Here is a 17,039-nt window from a genome sequence, read left to right as displayed (position 1 = left end):
TTCCTGCGAGCATGCGCAACGGCTAGTTTTCAGTCCATTTTTTGTGCATTTAATGTATATCAAATACTCTCCAATGACTCTAAACCAATATTAAGACATTTCAAATATAAATAATGACTATAAATACTCTCTTGAAGTGAAAAATATAAGTTTGCAAGCATTCAAAGCTCACATCCGAGAAAAGTTCAAAAATCCTAAAAGAGAGGAAAAGAAGTGATCAATCAACTCACCAACCACTCTCCAGCTGCAATCAAGTGTGTAAATCTATTGAGAATATTAGCAAAAGCTTCTTTCCCTTAAGTATTATATTTTTATTACATTTATTGTGTTCATTTAAAGAGATTTTGTACTGAAATTTTTGTACCCTATTTTTCTCACATTGTATTTTGAGTTTTTGAGTTTTGGGAGATTTCAAAACTCAGTTGGATTGATCCGAACCTAAAATCAGATTGTTGAGAGTTAGCTTGTATTCAAAAAATAAGTATTCTTACTTGGATAGCAAGGATCGGGGTTATCCGATGTGTTGTATTTTTGAAATTATTTTAGTGGATTGAATTCTCAAGTAGGACTTAGAGAGTAGATGTAGGTACAAGGTTGGCATCGAACCACTATAAATTCTTTATGTTTCTTATACTTTCATCTCTTTACTTATTTTTTATATTTTATATTTGCTTACCTATCTTTTGTGTTTGATTTCATTTTCATTGCAAATTAACTCACTCTACTCATCACCTTAGCACATTACTTAAGAGCACTAATCTTAAAAATTTTAAAAAGACCCAATTCACCCCTCCTCTTGGGCTTCATATCTGGCAACAAGTGGTATCAGAGCCTGGTGCTCTAGCCCTTGCTTGATTTAACCATCAAGAGCCAAAGGTCTATGGTAGCCCAATTTGGCACATCCCTAGCCAAGGGGCCATCCACAAACCGACCTCCACTTTTCAATAGGTCAAACTACACCTATTAAAAAGCTTGGATAAGAATTTTTATTCAAGTACTTGACATAATTTATGAAATATTATAGTAAATAGACCACACACATCCATTAAATTGATTGATGGTGTGTCTCTCCCTAAGTCGGATGGTGAATGGGATGAATTTGATAAGAAAATGGCTCAGCGCAATGCTAAAGCCATGAAATTTTATATTGTACTTTAAATATAAATAAATTTAATTATATTTTTACTTGAATTCAGCTAAAAAAATTTGACATAGATTAGAAATTACACATGAAGGCACAAACTAAGTAAAAGAGTCTAAAATCAATATGCTTGTGCACAACTATAAATTATTTAAAATGGAACCTGAAAGTTAATAACTCAAATGTTCACTCATTTCACTGACATCATAAATGATCTGAAAAGTTTAACAAATTTTATTTTAACAGTGATCTTGTGAGAAAAGTACTCAGATCTTTACCAAAATCATGGGAGGAAAAGGTCACTACAATCCAAGAAGTCAAGGATTTAAATACTCTACCATTGGAGGAGCTACTTGGATCCCTCATGACTCACGCTGACCATGAAGCAACACTCTAAGAAGGAGATCAAAAGAAAGAAGACTATCACTCTCAAGTCGACATCTCATGAAGAAGCCAACCTGTGCCTTATGGCACATAAAAATAAGGTAACTCTCGAAACTCAAAATAAATTTTTTATGATGAACTGCAAGAAGCTTTTCATAAACTTTTGGATGATCAAAAAAAATTAAGAATAAAAATTAAAAATTAAAAATTAAAAAATCAAATTTTAGCTAAAGAAAAAAAAAAGTTGATAGCAAAAATTAAGAATTAGAAATAAAGAATCAATCTCTATTAAAAAAAAATAAAATTTTAAGCCTAACGAAACTCTTATAAAAGAAAATCAAAAACTAAAGGAAGAGGTAACCAAGTAAAATCTATAGTTGATAGATTTACATTAAGTTCAAATAAACTTCAGATGATCATTGATAGTCAAAAAGCTGTATATAATAAAGCTGGACTTGGCTATAACACTCTTAAAAAATAAAAATTTTTGAAAAATATTTTTATCAATGCATCTATAAGAAAATTATCAAATATTATTTATTTTAAATATGTCAAAGTAGGATATAAAGCTTATTCATGTTATCAAATAAATTTGATGATAGAAATATTAAGAAAATATGAGTTCCAAAAGAAACTATTGTGACGAACCCTAAATGACCCAAGTTAGCTTGGGTACCTAAGGTTAAAACTTGACTTTATGTGTACAGATATGTCTTGCATCCCAAGCAACAAAATGAAAGTGATATCTTGATAGTGGATGCTCAAGACACATGACTGATGATGAATCTCAATTCATCATATTAGAAGCCAAAAATGGAAGATGGTCACCTTTGGAGATAATGGCAAAAGAAAGATCATTGATATTGGTAACGTTGGTATCACTCCCTCTACTTGTATTGAAAATGTATTACTTGTAGATGATCTTAAGCATAATCTTTTAAGTATTAGTCAATTATCTGATAAAGATTACAAAATAGTTTTTAAATCATCTATGTGCATTGTAACCAGTTCCTTTGATGTTAGTATTAGATTCATTGGACATAGCATGGCAATATATATATGGTTGATTTGGATAATCTCTCTATACAAAACATACAATGCCTTGTGGTCATGAATGCTAAAATTAATGAAACTAGTTGGCTTTGGCACCGTAGGCTTGCACATATTAGTATGCACACACTTTCTAAAATTATTAAAAAGAATTTGATTTTTGGTTTGCCAAAAATTAATTTTGACAAAAATAAAATTTTTGATGCATATCAATTAGGTAAACAAATAAGAATTTTCTTTAAATCTAAGAACATTGTTTTAACTTCTAAACCTTTAGAACTCTTACATATGGATTTATTTGGTCTTACAAGAATAACTAGTCTAGGAGGTAAAAGATATGATTTTGTAATTATTGATGATCTTTTGCATTTTGCTTGGGTTTTAGTTTTAGCATCTAAGGATGAAGTATTTTCAGCATTCTCTAAGTTTTATTGAAATATTTCGAATGAAAAAGGTTTACCAATTATTTCTATTCGTAGTGACCATGGCACTGAATTTAAAATAATGAATTTAAAAATTTTGTGACGAAAAAGATATAGATCATAATTTTTCAGCACCTAGAACACCACAATAAAATGAAGTTGTAGAGAGAAAAATGAAATCCTAGAAGAAATAGTTCATACCATGCTATGTGAAAGCAAACTCTCGAAATATTTTTGGACAGAGGTAATTAACACAGCATATTACATTTTAAACCATGCTTTAATAAGATCAATTTTAAAAAAAAACACCTTATGAACTATGAAAAGATAGAAAACCTAATATAGGCTATTTTTATATTTTTGATTGTCAGTATTTTATTTTAAATAATGGCAAAGATAGCTTAGGTAAATTTGATGCTAAATTTGATGAAGCTATCTTTCTTAACTATTCCACTTTAGCAGAGCTTTAGAGTATTTAATAAAAAAATACTAGTAGTGGAAGAGTCAGTTCATGTAGTTTTTGATGAAACTAATGATCTTCCATTAAAAAAGAGAGAGGAAGCTGATGATGTAGGTATCATAGAAGATGGAATAAAGAACTCACCATCAATGACTCAAATGAGTAAAACAAAGATCAATTGGATAAAAAATATGAGGATAAAAGCATCAATGATCAGAACATTCAAGAACAACCTCAAGATACAGGTAATCTTCCAAGAAAATGAAGGTATGTCCATAATCACCCCAAAGAATTAATAATTAGTGATCCAGCATAAGGAGTAAGAACTAGATCCTCTCTTAGAGATATTTGTAATTATGTAGCTTTTATTTCACACCTAGAACCTAAAATAATAGATGAAGTTGAAAAGATCATAACTGGATAATTGCCATGCAAGAAGAACTAAATTAATTTGAAAAAAATAATGTATGGACACTGGTTGCTAGACCTAAAAATCATCCCATAATAGGAACTAAATTGGTATATAAGAATAAATTAAATAAAAATAAAAATATAATAAAAATAAAGTAAGATTAGTTGCTAAAAGATATAATCAAAAAGAAGAAATTGATTTTGATAAAATATTTGCTCTTGTTGCTAGACTAGAAGCCATAAGAATGCTACTTGCTTTTGCCTATTTTATAAACTTTAAATTGTTTCAAATGGATGTTAAAAGTGCTTTTCTAAATGGTTATATTGCTAAAGAAATATATGTAGAACAACCTTTTGATTTTGAAAGTCATAAATTTTTAGATCATGTATTTAAGTTAAACAAAATATTATATAGTTTAAAACTAACTCCTAAGGCTTGGTATGAAAGATTAAGTAAGTTCCTATTAGAAAATATTTTTTAAGAGAAAAAGTTGATACAACTTTATTTATAAAAAAAAGATAAAAAAATTCTAATTATACAGATATATTTGATAACATTATATTTGGGTCTACTAATGAAGATTTATGCCAAGAGTTTGCCAAGCTCATGCAGGGAGAGTTCGAGATGAGGATGATGAAAAACTCACTTTCTTCCTCGGACTCCAGATTAAGTAAATGAAGGAGGGGATCTCCATCACCTAAAGTAAGTACACAAAAAAATATTAAAGAAATTTGGAATGAAGAGCTCAAAAATTATAACTATGACTCCTTCCTATAAATTAGAAAAAAATAAACATGGTAAAAATATTGATTTAAAACTCTATAGAGGTATGATAGGCTCTTTATTATATCTTACTACTAGTAACCTGATATAATATTCAGTGTATGCATGTGTACTAGATATCAGTCAAATCCTAAGAAATCTCACTTAAGTACTATTAAGAGAATTTTTAAATACTTTAAGGAAACACATAACCTAGGACTTTGGTTCTCAAAATAATCTTCTATGGATTTAATAGATTACTCAGATGTAGACTTTGCTAGATGTAAACTAGATAGAAAAAGTGCTAGTAGAACTTACCAATTTTTAGGAGTGAACTTAATCTCTTTTTTAGCAAGAAGTAAATTCGGTAGCATTGTCTATGGTCAAGGTCAAATACATTGCAGTCGGAAGTTGCTGTGCTCAAATCTCGTGGATTAAATAATAACTCATAGATTTTGATATTGAACTTAAAAACATCTCCATAAGATGTGATAATACTAGTACCATCAATTTAACCAAAAATTCAATCCAACATCTAGGTCAAAACACATTGAAATTAGACACCATTTCATAAGAGAATATGTTCAAAATAATGATATAACACTTGAATACATAAATACTGAAAGACAACTAGCTGACATTTTCACCAAAGCACTAAATAAAAATAAATTTTATCAAATTAAAAGAGAATTTGGCATCTTAGACCCTTCTGCTTGATCTTCAATCATAATTTCACTCCTAAAATTCTTCTAGAATTTTTTGACTTCATTATCTTAATTTTGGGAGCCATCTAATTATTTTTTGAGATTTTTTCAAGATAATTAAAAATTATCAATGCCACTCAGATACCTTCTCAAATTTTTTTTGTTGAAATATTCAATCAAAATTCATACCAAAATTAATCTGGACTCCTCATGATCATCTCAACTCAATATGATCCATTTCATTTTTTTTTTGAATTTTTTTTATTTTTAAATATTTTTTCCATCACCTGATGCAACCCTAGATGGGGCATCCCATGGGACATCCCAATTGAACGGGTATGGGCTTTCTCATTTGAGCCAATCCATTTTTTGTTCCATTTAAAACCCTTTTGGAATGACTCAAACCCCAAAATCCTTTCTCTTCCTCTCATCCCAAACCTAAGAATGTTCTCTTAGATCTCCACCAACCATAAAACCTCACAAAACCTTAAATCATCATCCCAAACTCCTAAGCTTTATCTCTCTCTCAGATTTGTATCTCATATACAAAGTAGAGACAACTCTTTGGTTAGCACATCACATAGGCTACACACATCAAATGTGTACAAGGATAAGTATCTCAGTGGTTCTTTTCCTCTTGTCCCATAAGAGTAGCTTGATCATATTTCTCCAAAGAGATAATGCACAAACTAGATTTGACTCAATAGTCAATGACCCAAGCCCATATTTTTTTAGTTTGTTAATCATTTCTTCTCTAATATGACTTAGCTATAGGTTCCACATATACTTTAAATTTTATCTCAATTTTGAATCTCTCAGATCCAATGGCATTCACTGATTGCTCGAGTAACATGAACATGCAAATGATAGAGACTGTCTCTAAGAACTAAATCCAAACGATGATCGCAAAGGACAGATACCCATGGCCGTAGTAGCAACTGTTGCACTATAGCCAATTCAAGGGTTATTTCCTCAGCCCTCTACCTTCCCATCGACTCTATATTAGAGTCTGTAGCTCAACTAGGAGAAGAAATCGTAAGAACAGTATTGAGCAATTTTGACATACCGACTCTAGGTGTGTCTTTGTTTCTTTAGGCTCTCCAGGTATTTACCTCTAAACTCTTTCAAGATTCTTTTGTTATCAACACTTTGACCAATTCAGATAAAGTGTCATGTTGGTCTTTCATATGGTATTTTACCATAACCTATCCATATGAACTAATCAGGGATCGCAGGATCAAATCTATGAGCAATTCCTTATGCATGGTCATGTCGAGCCTTTTAAGCTCTTTAATATCCTCGATCATTATCAAATAACGATCCTAGACTGATTGCCCATCATGCATCATATGCACTGTATGACTCTGATCACCTCGTAATATTTGTAGATGAATCAACATATCATTAGTGGTGTACATGTACTCATGTATAGCACCTATCTTTATTGTCATTGTCCATTCACTCATCAAGTATAGCTCGTTGACTATGGGTTGGATGGGTTGTTAATATTAGAATAATCTGATAGAGAACATTACTTAATTTTCTAAAATTAAGAATAATTCTTAAGTTTGTAAGCCAGTTTGTGTACTCGATTTAGTTAATCGGTTGATATCTAGGATTCGAGCTAGAGGTTAGAAGCTAACACAATGAATAGCAGAGAGCAAAGATTCTAATTGGGTGTTTGTATTTATTTTATAATTTTATTCTAAAAATTTTTAGATGCAAAAAGAGACTCCCACTATTTTATCAGAACTCTCATACTCTTTGGGTGGGAAAACAAAAATCCTAATGCGATAATTAGGTTTCTAGTGGGTGCTGCGGTCCCACCGATGCCGTGCACCTCACCTAATAGTTATTAGTAACATGAATAAACACTGATGCATGGACAACTCTTTACCCAGATGCTTCTCTAAGTATATTACAGTCACTTGATCTCTGAGTCATGTGGGCTCATCTAATAGTTATTGCCCGTACTTCTTAGTTAAGTCAGACCCACCGTTCACAAGTAGGTGTAAAGCCATCATTGGATCCCTCACCTAACACTTATTGAGCCCAACCCCATCTTTATCCCACAGTAACTCTTTGCTAATAGAGTGGTTGTGTGTTCTCGATGCAACTGAACCACTGTGACCAGTCGAGAACAATCAATGCCGGTAGCACGCCCACATATCTACAACGGTGGAAGACCTTGGACTTAATATTTTATGGAGAGATTTGAATTTAGGTCTCATCTAATCAGTTATCACATGACTGATGTAATTGACATAGGCTAAATCAAACCACTAAGCAACCATATTTATGACTCAATCTTTCAAATTGGCTAGGTAAGTGGAGATTAGTGGGAGTCCCCCCGTTGAAATCTTTAGATACCAATAAATTGACCATGTAAGCGAATGAAATTAATTAAATAACTACCTTTCAATTACTTACCTTAGACACCAATTGGACAATTGATCAGAATTGGTTAGCTCAAGTGAATTGGGCTCAAATCAACAAGCCAAATTAGGTCCTTATGTTAATCGATTCTACATATGAGACTCAATCAATTTGATCAATAACAATTGTATGATCATTAACTTAACTGATCTAACTCAATTTAACACTTGACTTAGTTTAATCGATTACTTAATGGAATTAGACCCATATATCCCAAATCAAAAATCTTAGATGTAATCCTATTATATGACCTAATTTTTGATATTTCTATGACCAAAACCCTCATACATAAACATAAATTTTAGATCCTAAAATTATATTTTAGATCTAAATACTTTACATGAAAGTAAATATTAAAATATAAAAATAATTTTCAAGTTCTAACATACAAACATATATCATATATATGCATATAAAATCAGATCTTAAACAAAATTTCAGATCTAAACATGATATCATATATCTCATATACTAATCATAGATCAGATTAAAATTAAATTTATGATCTAAATATATAATCATATATCATACATATGAATCAAAATTTATATCATAAAAAAATTCAGATTTCATGCATGTATCTATTTCACATGAACTAAAACTCTTTCTAGATCAATTTTCAGATCTATGCATGCATCAACATATCAACTATATATTCTAAAATTAAATTAAAAATTAAATTTAAAATTTAAAGATCTATCCATACATCTCATATATCAAGAAAAGATTAATTTTAAATTTTTTTCAAAAATATGTATATTAAAATTCAGCATATGAAAATCCGTGGCTCTGATACCACTATTGAAATTCCGAGTTTGGTGTATACATATGTATTTCAAAATTTTTATTTTCTAAATACCATAGTGAAAAATAAGATTAAAATATTTTTAATCTAAATTTTATATATATAAAAATATAAAACCACATGGATCTATTTCATATGCTAAAATTGATATATGCTGAAATTTAGATTGTGATCAAATTACATGCCTGTTTCGCAATCCTTTTCTTCAAAACTGGATCTGGAGGAGAAGAGGCTCTTCTTAGCTGCACAAGTATTTGACCTTTATGAGTATCCACTCAGGATCAATCTGGAATAGTTTTTTTTAATCTGAATTTTGGTTCTCTAAAATTCAACCACTGAATCTGAACAAAGCCTGGATCGCGATCAACACTTAATCTTTCTCCTTGATCTTCTTCTTCTCCTCTTCTCTAGAGTTTCTCCTTATTATGTCTTGCTACCAAATGCTAGAAACCAGTAAAGAAGAGGCACCCAAACTTCTTTGAGCATGGAACTCCTTGGGACGGGCATCCCAAGGAAGGGGTGTATAGAACATTCAAGAGAAGAGAAAGGGAGAGGAAGAGAGGGTGTGGGGAGAGTCTTTAGGTATGAGAGACTGCTAGTTTTGATGCTATAGAGACCTTAGGGGAGGTCCCTTTAAATAGGCATAAGGATTAAATCCTATTCAATCTCATAATACAAATCCGACTTGCATTAGGATTCCTATTAACTTAAGTTATCCAACTTACATTAGGAAGCCCATTAGGCGCCAACTATTGGAGCCCTTGCACCCATAATTAGACACCCTCTTTTGCATCCAAGAGACACCTCATATGAAAATCAAAGGTCCTATAATTAATGGATACGTCCAAATTGATTAAATCAAAGTGGCGCCCCATAACAACTATTAAGGAGATTCATAAGGAACTTACACCCTTAATTTATGTGATCCATAACCTTAAGCACCCAGTAATTGACGTCTCATAAATCTTATTTGTATAGGTTATTAGCAGATAATTAAGTTAGAATTAACTTATCAAATAAATAATTCCAACGAAAAGAGGAACTGGATCCAACCATGTGCTAGCAAGATTATTATGAACCCAATGGATTTCTCTAAACCCAATTGACACTTCATAAGCTCAATTACTTATTCCAGGCCTAATTCTTTTGTTGTGTGACCTCATAAATTCAATTATATCTGATAGTGAGATATACAATGATCTCTATCATCGTATCATTGAAACTCTTTTCAATAGATCGGAATAATTTTACTCTAACTCAACAAGGATTGTCGATCCAGAACAACCCTAGTGAGCTCTCACAATCTACTAGTGACATCTAGCAGTATGTAGTGGCAACCCAATAGAACTGAAATGAATCTCTAGGTATAGTTAATATGTGATTCAGTCTCTCTATCATGAGTCCCGACTAGATGGCAGGTCATGGATAAATCATCAAACCTCAACATCGATCATATGATAGATTCAATCAGCTTAAGTCTATATGTGATTCTATGAAAATTCTTTTTCATCAATCATACTACTATGGCCATAGACTTAAGGACTCAGCCTTTTAAATTCTATAGGACTACTCCTTTCTGCTAGAGTCGATAGATCCCATCTTGATGCACACCCCACTCTTACAGTGGACAAACTATCGTCAACATCCACTACAAGAGCTCTTGAGACCTATATTGATGTGTCAGTCAAACTACAACAGCCTTACTGTGAGCAGTATTATCATCTCAGATCAAAGAACCAATCATACAACTACAGTATCGAGAAAGTCACTAACGAGTGAGCAGACATCCATGTGACTTTTCGTGTTGGTCACGCTCAATGCTAGTTATTCTTTAACAACCACCTGCACTCTCATTCTAGTATCTCTATACTGTAGACTCGAGATCCATCTGTTCGAAAGAAGTAATCCGTGCACTAGTCTATCCGGATCAATCACCATCTCCATGATGATTTTATGACCAGGAGCAATTTAGGAATCAACCATCAATGACATGTGCCTCAAATTTTTAACTCTTTGAAAATATGTGTCATCATCTTGTTAATCCCCTATATGATTCATGGACACATAGACATGAATGATAATATAACTGCCCAATAAGTACAAATTATATCCTAAAAATATGAAATATGTCAGTCAAGATTGGCTTCTAGGGCATACATCCAACAATCTCTCACTTGCACTAAAACTAATCTGTCATGTACCAAGCCTTATCTTCACAAGACAGGCTATAGTCTTAGGCTAGCTAAGTGACTTACTAGTGGGTCATCCATATCATATATAGACTTTGCTCTCTGCATCTCTATATATTTCTACTCGAGGTAGTCGCATGTTTTGCTGTTCTATGTACTTGGATATCTGGTGAGACCTAGACTCCTTAGCAAAGACTATGGTGCCATTATCTTTGTAGTATAGTGTCACGGATCTGATGGTATGATAACTAATTCTGTAACTAACATTACAATCAAAATACATCCTACACATCTACAGTATACTCAGATTTCATTGATCGATTATTTGAAATCCTTCCAAGATATCGACATAGAAACATATCCATGATGTAGATATTCTACCATCAATATCAGACATAAAATCTGAATTGGTATATCCTTTCACTCCTAGCTTTGATCCTTCTCTAAATATGTCCTCAGTTCTTCTAAGAGCTTAAGAATATTTTCATAGCAATTCAACACTCATAGCCTAGATACAGCTGATATCTACTTGTGACAATCACGGTATAATCAGTTCAAGTACTTTATGGCATACGACTATGCCCGAGAGGGTAGTAGACTCCTCTGCAAGATTTTTATGCTGGATGCTTTCAGCATCCAATCTCTGTATTTTATTTATGAAAACACAAGCATCCAATTGTATCTATCTCTATAGATCTTTAGGATGCTCACTTTATGTCTTTCATGACAAAATCTATATTCAACCATATTTTAACCGATGTCAGTATTGGACACTCCCATTGACCTTTTTGAAACTCATAATTCCTCATATCTGATCAAATAATTTGATCATATCATTGAAATGAATGTTCCAACTCCAAGGGTATTGTGGTCTTTGTGATCACCTATCACAAGAAGTGAAATCTATAGGCTATTCCATGTAAAAATCTTCAAAAGATCTCTACTCAGGAAAGCTATTTCACATCCTTTCTTAGAATCGATGTCTCACATTACCTCATTGTAGGTTCTAGGATCATCTCTATGTTTCCTATCCCCCATGAGAAATAATTTTCTCTACATCTTCTGTTAAGCATACTCAAGTACCTTTCGAGTGGATTGAAGATCCTACTATGTGTATGAGGTGGAGGAGGAATATACATCTACTAGCTCATGATTAATATGTTCTTAAGGTCCCAAGGCTCTCTGCTCTTCAGAGACACTCTCTTAGAGCTTAAATTTTCTCCCACTGCTTCATCTTGGTTAAACAATTTTCTAAGAAGATAGTATTGAGTCACAATCATATTATAATCCCATCAGAAAGTAATATCCCAAACTCTTTTCGGAAGAGCTTTATAGACCTATCCTCCAACATATCCATCTTGATGTGCCCAGGCCTAAATAACTATCTTGTGTAGGTAAGAACAAAGGTTGGAGCATAAGAAAAAAAAAAAATCTTTGAAATCTGATTGATAAAAAAATCACCACAATCAGATCACAAAGGGGTAGAATGCCACACTCAAGAAAAGAAGAATGTGAGTGATAAGTTCTAGAGTTTATAACTCGCCACTAACACACAGAGGTTAGATAAGAGAATTCAGCAACACTCATTTTCATTTATTGAAATCTGAATTGAATATATAGGTCGTCTCTCTTTATATAGATAAGAGGAGAACATAAGACAAATTCAGTAAATGAAAGAAAATAACAGAATTTGACTATCATAAAAATGATGGTGGCTATATTTTGCTACAAAATAAATGATAGTGGCCGTATCTTGCTACTATAGAAATGATGGTGGCTGGAGATCATGGTGAATTAGGAAGAATAAAATAACTTTGGCTGCATCTTGCTACTATGAAAATGATGGTGGCTGAAGATCATGGTGAATTAGGAAGAATAAAACAATCTTGGTTGCATCTTGCTACTATGGAAATGATGGTGGCTGGAGATCATGGTGAATTAAAAAGAACAAAACAAACTTCTAAACTCGGCCCTTTTCCAAGCAATAATTTCTTTCAAATCCTGCCAAATCTGATTCGCACCACATCATGCTTCTACGCACGTGAGCAAAGTCATCAATTTGGCTCTTGGATCCGTATATGGCATGTGATCATTTCTTTCTTCATGATGGTGCACATCATTTTTCCCTTGTTGAGTAGGATTTGCCCTCAAATCTAAGTCCTCCCCATCATCCAAACTATCCTCCAAGTAAGGAGAAAGATCTCGAACATTGAATGTAGCAAACACATTGTAGTCACCAAGCAATTCAATCTTGTAAGTATTGTCATTCACTTTCTCAATAACTCGGAATAGACCATCAGCACGTGGCATGCGATTAGATTTTCTTTGGCTTGGAGATCATTCCTTGCGAAGATGTATCCAAACAAGATCACCTAGAGCAAAGCGAACTTATTTTCTTCCTTTGTTGGCTGCCTTCTCATAAGCCGCATTCTTCCTCTCAATCTGCTCCTTGATGCTCTTATGCATAGACTTAACCAACCCAGCTATCTTCTTCCCATCCATACAAACCCTTTTGCTGATTAAAAGTGGTGCCAAATCAAGTGGGGTGATAGGATTAAACCCATAAACTACTTCAAAAGGAGAATGCTTAGTAGTGCTATGAATACTACGATTGTAAACAAACTCATCATAAGCCAAACACTCATCCCAATTCTTCATATTCTTGTTAACAATAGTGCAAAGCAAAGAAGAGAGGGTATGATTTATCACTTCGGTCGGACCATCGATTTGCAAATGGCAAGTCATGCTGAAGAGCAATCTAGTACCAAGCTTCTTCCACAAGGTCTTCCAAAAATAACTCAAGAACTTGACATCTCGATCAGACATAATGCTCTTTGGTACACCATGCAGACATACTATCTCTTTGAAAAATAATTCTGCAACATGTGAAGCATCATCGGTTCTATGGTATGGCACGAAATGAGATATTTTTGAGAATCGATCCACAACCATCAGAATCGAATCCTTCCCCCTTTGTGTTCTTAGCAGCCCAAGCATAAAATCTATACTCAAATCTACCCATGGTTGATCTAGTACAGGTAGTGGCATATACAATCCTTATGAAGTCTCTTTGCTCTTCACTTTCTTACAGGTGATGCACCTCTCAATGACGTGATGTGGAAAAATTCAGTGCAGGGGTAAAATGGTAATTTTAAAATTTTTCAAAATTATGATTTTACAGTGGAAAAATATTAATTAATCTAATTAATTAACATGAATTTACCTTACACTAGGATCTAAATATGATATATAGCATGCATTCATTTAAATTTGAAATTCAAATTCGAACAGTAAATACTTTACTGTAATGTGTTCAGAACACAATACCTTTGTGCGGATAGTAGATCGCCGCAATTTGATCACCGTCGGAAGAGTCTGATCATCTTGATGCAGCCACACAGTGTGTCTAATCTCTATGAATCATTCACACGAAGCTTCCGATCTGATCGACTCCTCACGAGTGCTAGCTCGTTGTAGAGCCCTTTTGACGGTGGATGCTGATCGAACTCCTTCGATCGATGTCTGTCGATTCTTCAAATATTTTGGATCATCAACAGACATGCTTGAGAGGATGTTGAAGATCTCCCTGAGATTTTATGGGCTCACGACACTCGTAGCTCACTTTCTCACTTCCCGAACCCCAGGTTAAAACTCTAGGGAATTCATCGAAAACCTTGCACCCACTTTTCTTTCTTTTCTTTCTTTTTCTCTTGGAAGGATATGGACTTCCTTCTCATACACAAGACTTCCTCATGTCCTAAATTTTTTTTCCAAAAATATTCTTCCTACACGCCCCACTCTTCTTCTCCTTTTATAACAACGTCAAACGTCTTATCCAAAAGAAAGGATAAAGATGAGTAATTACACATTTGAATTCAAATCAAATTTGAATTCAAATGGACACCAACTCAACCCTTATCCACTAAATGTGTGAGGCATGGCTTAAATTGTGCATGGAGTGATTTCATGAGAAATATTTTTCTCATGTAATAAATGGGGCGTTAAAAAGGGATAAGGCGCAAAGATTGATTGCCCATTCAAATTCAAACTTTATTTTAAATTTGAATGGCCAACCAATCATCCTTATCCATTCAATTGGCACATTAAAGTGGGGCATGGAGAGGGCTTGGCATGAGAAAAAAATTCATGAGAAGTTCCTTCTCATGAATTCAAATGGGTGCAATGGAAGTGAGGTGGCGCATGGAGATTGGGTCAAGGTGGTTTCATTATTTAAACCAACCTAATTGAACCAAATAAGTTAGGTCCAATTAGACTAATTTAAACCCAACTAAATTAAGCTTAATTAGACTCAATAAAATCCTAATCAAATCAGGAATTGACTAAGCCCAACCCTTGATCAAATCAGGGACCAAACCATCTCGACGATTAGGTCAACAATTAACCTAATCGGATCAAACCCAACTGAATCCAATTCAATTGGACTTGATCCAAAAATAATTACTCAATCAAATAGAGTTAATTAGTGATCAAATCACTAATAAAACCTCTCATAAATATTTTGTATAAATTCGATGGACAATCGGGCATCAGAATTCATCGATATGTAACCCTGATCGAAAAGTCCCAACCAGTGGGACTCTTGACCCCGGTACCCATAATGTGTGGAACTCGTGATCAGAGAATCCTGATTCTCGATCACTGAGTTTCAAATATGTAAGATTCTACACTAGCCATCAGATCAGATAGGAATCTCTAATGTGTGTGACCCCACAGGTTCGAACATAAGCCGGTAGTACAGGAATTAATTCCTGTACTAATTGAAGTGACCATCTAGCAATGATACCCGACGTCTGGATAGGTTGAAGAGTTGCAATCGCAACACTCAGAACCTACATGAATATGGTTACTGTATAATTCATCCTTTTGACCCCTGTGTTTAGGATGACTCAGGATTAAACTGTCAACCCTGATCAGATCATCCGAATCGTGCTCAATTTAAATAGTCCTGTGACTCCTCACAAGGACTACCCTGGCCAAGGTTTTGCTAAATTGAAACATGACTGTACATAGCTCCTAAACTAGAGTGGTCAATCTCATCTTGACACACGCACCGACAAGTCAAGTACTTGACTACACCCAGCAGCCTTCCGTCACTGAATTAAAAATTTATGTAGTCCAGTGCCTAAGTGCAGTGAGTTGCTTGCAAGTCACCGTGGCGGTCTCAGATCGGAGGGATATTTATACCCATATTCTATCGGAGCAAATCTTGACAGTAGAAATAGCTCTGGATTGGGTCACGTTCAGTGCAGATGTACCCTTACATCTCACCTATATGCCATACCTGTGTCTCCACACTCATTGGTTAAGAAGACAACCAACCTATATGGCATACAATGACCTATGCTTGATAAACGTTATCGTCCTTAGTAACAACATATCATTTGGTCGCGAACAGATTTAAGGACTAAACGACAAATCCTCCTTTGTCGAGTCTAAATAGTTCTAAGAACTTCACCACAACATAGGAGTTCATTAGAAGATGAAATATTTTGTGATGAAAAATACTAAAATAATTTTTTATTAATTAATAATTCATGTACAAATATAAAAAATAAGCACAATCGTCAACAGGCTGATGATTGGCTTTGAGACACTATTCCCAACAATCTCCTACTTGGCCTAAAGCCAATCGGTGCAGTATCTAATACCCATCTTCGACTTGTAGTTGTTGAACTCCTTCACCGCAATGGCTTTAGTGAATGGGTCAGCCAGGTTCTCCTTCCCGTCGATCTTCTGAAGATCGACGTCACCTCGATCCATAATTTTTCGGATGAGATGGTAGTGACGTAGATTATGCTTCGTCCGCTGGTGTGCCTTTGGTTCCTTCGCCTGAGCAATAGCTCCAGAGCTGTCACAGTAGAATAGAACTGGACCAAAAAGAGAGGGTGCTACTTCGAGCTCGGTGATGAATTTTTTTAGCCACACCGCTTCTTTGGCAGCATCTGATGCAGCGACATACTCTGCCTCGCAAACTGAATCAGCCACTGTGTGCTGCTTGAAACTTTTCCAGCAAATAGCCCCACCATTAAGGGTAAAAATAAATTCCGACACACTTTTGCTGTCATCGTGATCAGACTGGAAACTAGAGTCTGTAAACCCTATAAGTCTCAAGTTCGATTCACCATAAACAAGCCACTGGTCTTTAGTATTTCTTAAATACTTCAGGATGGTTTTAATAACCTTCCAGTGATTCTCCCCTGGATCAGATTGGTATCTACTCACTACCCCTAGTGAGTATGCCACATCTGGTCGT

The sequence above is a fragment of the Elaeis guineensis genome, chromosome 15 (genome assembly GCF_000442705.2).
Source record: "Elaeis guineensis isolate ETL-2024a chromosome 15, EG11, whole genome shotgun sequence".
NCBI classification, from domain to species: Eukaryota; Viridiplantae; Streptophyta; class Magnoliopsida; order Arecales; family Arecaceae; genus Elaeis; species Elaeis guineensis.
The sequence above is the reverse complement of the archived record's forward strand: the minus strand, read 5'-3'. Positions refer to the sequence as shown.